Genomic DNA, 4,181 nt, shown 5'->3' with positions numbered 1-4,181 from the left:
TTCTGTCTGTCTGTCTGTCTGTCTGTCTGTCTGTCTGTCTGTCTGTCTGTCTGTCTGTCTGTCTGTCTGTCTGTCCGTTCGTCTCTCTAAGTAAATATATCTATACATCTGTCTGTCTGTCTGTCTGTCTGTCTGTCTGTCTGTCTGTCTGTCTGTCTGTCTGTCCGTTCGTCTCTCTAAGTAAATATATCTATACATCTGGCTGTCTGTATTTACATGAAACAAGAACTGAAAACACACACAAACGTATACACATACACGACGCCACATACACGTATTTCTTCTCAGGATTGTTGCAGTATCCAGTGAAATTATTTTTCGGATACAACGTATTGTCACATCTCGCTAATATTACCGTCTTCTTTGATTTATGGATGTCACACGGTATCTCGTTAACGTTACAGATGCACATCTCACTGTTGGAGAGTTTTACACGCTACTATTTCCGTCTCAGGTTAATTTATTTTCCTTTGAAGTTTCCAACCACTCTCGTTATCTACACTATTCTTTAGCATCAAGCACAGACGTGTAATCTGTTGGATTTTTTCAGCGTGACACATAACTCTCTCCCCCCCCCCCCTTTTTCCGTTTCTCACCCTATACCCCTCTTTTTCTTTCTAAGGCACATTTTTTTCTCTTTCTCTTTTTGTCTTTCTCTCTCTCACGCACACACGCTTTCTCTTTTCATAATCATATATCCTCCCCTCACCCCCCACTCTCTTTTTCTACCTCCCCCCACTTTCTCTTTCTCTCTCTCATTATAATATTTGTACATGTGCTTTTCTGCCATCGCAAAGGCAGTCCAGCTCGCCATATTATATAAAACGTCACTAAAACGAAACAAAGCAACGATTTTTTAATCAGCAAGCATAGGGAGTTAACCTCCCCCTTTCAACACTATCTGAACTTAACGTCCACCTCCAAAAGGACCGAGACCAAGACCGCCCCACTTTAGTGGGGAGGCCTCGACCAAGACAGATGGCTTGCAACCTTTGAAAACTCATCCAAAAAGCGTCACAATGCGGATTCGAACCAGGGCTCAGTAGTCCATCACGATATCAACCGAGGTAATGGAGCGCCCATTCGTAATAATATAACTACTAAAAATACGGTACCCCGGTGTGGTAAAAGAAATTTCCATAATAATAATAAAAAATATGAATTGCATTCTGAGTTATGAGACGAAATATCGGAGGGAGGAAGGGGGTTCATTTAACACCTGGGTGTACTTGAACTTGCAGATGTCTGTTGGGGTCATCGTATAGCTCTGTTATTTTTACCACATGTGATACAATAATTATTTCTCCTTCAAACCAGCTCATTTTAAAACCTTTTCTCCATTCCACATATTATTATGGTAAGGCAAATGCGCATAGCAAAACAGCTCCATGGCCTTTTCAATACAACGAGTTCTTATTCTTCATTAGACGTGCCCTGCATTTTCACACAACTTCTTCCGGGCACTGGCTTTTTTCACACAATTTAAAATGATCACTAGCTTTTAACATTCTACAACACAAAAACTTGGAATCTAAGCAAAACACACAGGAAGCACAAGATGTAACAGCATAACATGGGCAACATGACATTTTCTCGAAAAACGCCAAGTTTCTATTGCCCACCACCTTTCCCCGCGTTGTCAAGCCTGTCTTTTCCACTTCCTCTTCGTTCCTTTTTTTCTTACTCACGTAGCCAACCTTTTCCAAATTCTCCTCACCCTCCGATTTCAACGTGTATGCTCATTTTCTCCCATTCCTCCCCCTCTTCCTTTTCCTTGGATCGTCCTCCCTTCTTTTTCCATCTCTGCGGCAATCCACTTCAGGAATCTGTCCGCAATCACCCAGTTCCCTCTTATTCATACGTGAGTATTATCTTTTCTCCAAATTGCCCTACCTCTTGTTTTCCTTTTCAGATCAACGCTTCACATTTGTAATTAATTCATCTCACTCGCTAACAAGCTTCAGTTGTTGTTGCTATTACTGTTCTTGTAGTTGTCTTTGTTATTTCGCTGCTGAAGCTGTTTCGCATTTTTGCTGTTGTTTTGATCCCTGCTTCTATTTTTTAATGTTGTTGTTGGTTTTAGAATTACAGTCGAACCTGCTCTAAGAGCCACCTGTGCGAGACAATCACCTGTAAAAACTACCACTTCCTACATTTTCTTGCGTCTTTGGATATTTAACAATATTGACAATGTTCAAGATGTCCACCAGTCTTAGATAACCACTTTTTCCCTCTACTGTAAGGGACCGTATCAGACAATTTCGACTGAATTTCCACAGTAAGTCGATGCTATTGTGTCGTTCTGACTATACGAATTGGAACTTGGGGAGTTGGTCAAAGATGCCTTATCGGATTCACGATGATAAACACACGCGTAAAATAAAATATCCATAATATGATCTGCAAATTATTCGGGCCAAAGTTATTCGGACATAAATGTGTGCTGCAAGTCATCGTTACATTATTATACTTGAGGATTAGAAAAAGCCCAGATCTACCAAATTTGATCTACCAGTAGGATGCCACATGCCCGAAAAGGTTAAGATCGCTCTTTAAACTGATTTCTTCCAACAAACTAGCTGTAAGTAAATCTTTCAGGTTAAAAAATTGCCCACTCTTTTAACAATACAAAAACAAACCACAAAAAATCACCTTCAGTTCTCTGTATCCTCATAACATTGCCATTCTCAGGAAGGATTGATCAGAGCACTTTATAGTGTTCAATTAAAATTAAAGAAACCAACTCTGACGGTCTGTCCTGACCATTATTGTCACAATATCACTGTTTTGTCGACGTCCGTTACCGAAGTGATCATTTTCTCCTACCTGTACTATGGTTGGTTTCGTGAGGTCTGTTTGAACAACTTTCTAAATAAAATCATATTACATTATGTCTTTTTATGTTCTCCCACTTTTAATCGTTCTCTTCTTCACCCGTTCTGTCTCTTTTCACACACTCTGTTGTTTTCTCTCTCCGTTATACCAAAAATTGTATTTCTCTCTTTTTGTCCAATCTTATTTTCTCAATTTTTCTTTTGATCTCCTCGTTCCACCCCTATCCCTCTTTTAGATTGCCTTTCTATTTCTCTCTCTCTCTCTCTCTCTCTCTCTCTCTCTCTCGCTCTCTCTCTCTCTCTCTCTCTCTCTCTTCTTAATCTGTGTTCAAACCTTTCTTCTCCCTATGTCTCCCCTTATGTCTATCCCAACACCCCCCTCTCTCTCTCTCTCGTTCTTTCCCCATCCCCCCACTCTGTCACTTCCTCGACCTCCCACCAAACCCAAAGCTCTTCATTCTCTTCATTCAGTACTTCAAATTGCCTCGTAAAGGTTAACTCTCACAGCTTCAGCTGTAAAAGGACCCTCAAATAAGAGAATGAGTGAGTGCCTGGCGTCTGGAATGCTTCAAACAGTCTCAACAATAAAAAAAGAGTTGTAATGAGGGAGAACCTTCGCGTGGCTTCCCAATACCGTCTGGTTTTGCAGGTCATTACTTCGAGACCTGTGCAGTCGCAAAAAATGGCGAGCCAGAAGTAATGGCGTGGACTGAGGCTGAGCGATTTTTAGGATACGAAACTTCATTAACGCTTCGAAACATGAAGCTACTATTTGTGCTATTCGAATGCCTATGCGAAAGGTTTCCCCCCTAGTAAAATAAAATAAGTAGGTCCATACAGCAACATTCGCTGTTCAATATTCAGTATTCACTTGTCACTATTTCTCGGAATCATCTTGAATTTTGTTTGTTCGGGTAAATAAAAACACATTGACACAATAAAGTGCTGGGAAATAATAGGGCAGACAGACAAAAACAACAGAGGAATAGAAAATGCCCTCCAACAACCAGATCGTAATCATCAAGTTCAGAATATTTCTGTATCCACCTCAAGGATATTAGATACAATTATCTATCTAATTTAACGAGAAAGAGTTGAAAAAAAAAATATTGTCCTAAAACAAAATCACATGGCATTCCAGTATGACTGTGCCATCCTCCGAATAGCTGTGAATAGCAGACAAAATAGCGAATATTGAATAGTAAAGTCGAATTAGCAAAGCTTTAGTGTGGACTTGGGGATTGTTGTGATGCAGCTCAGACGCTGTCCAAATGCAAGCCGGAAAATGAAAGAGGATTACAGTAGCAGGGAGAATGAAATGAAGACGGTTGGAGAGATGTTTGGGGG

The 4,181-nt window shown here is 40.3% G+C and overlaps 1 protein-coding gene across 8 annotated transcripts in view; it reads right to left on the bottom strand.

Moving 5' to 3' along the window:
* Positions 1-4,181, bottom strand: part of LOC101852538 (potassium voltage-gated channel subfamily H member 4) — a 252,648-nt gene that overhangs the window by 45,027 nt on the left and 203,440 nt on the right. The window lies entirely within an intron of this gene.

Source organism: Aplysia californica, unplaced genomic scaffold (assembly GCF_000002075.1).
Source record: "Aplysia californica isolate F4 #8 unplaced genomic scaffold, AplCal3.0 scaffold00093, whole genome shotgun sequence".
Classification (NCBI taxonomy): Eukaryota; Metazoa; Mollusca; class Gastropoda; order Aplysiida; family Aplysiidae; genus Aplysia; species Aplysia californica.
Note: the sequence above shows the minus strand (reverse complement) of the source record. Positions and strands in the feature narration are given on the sequence as shown.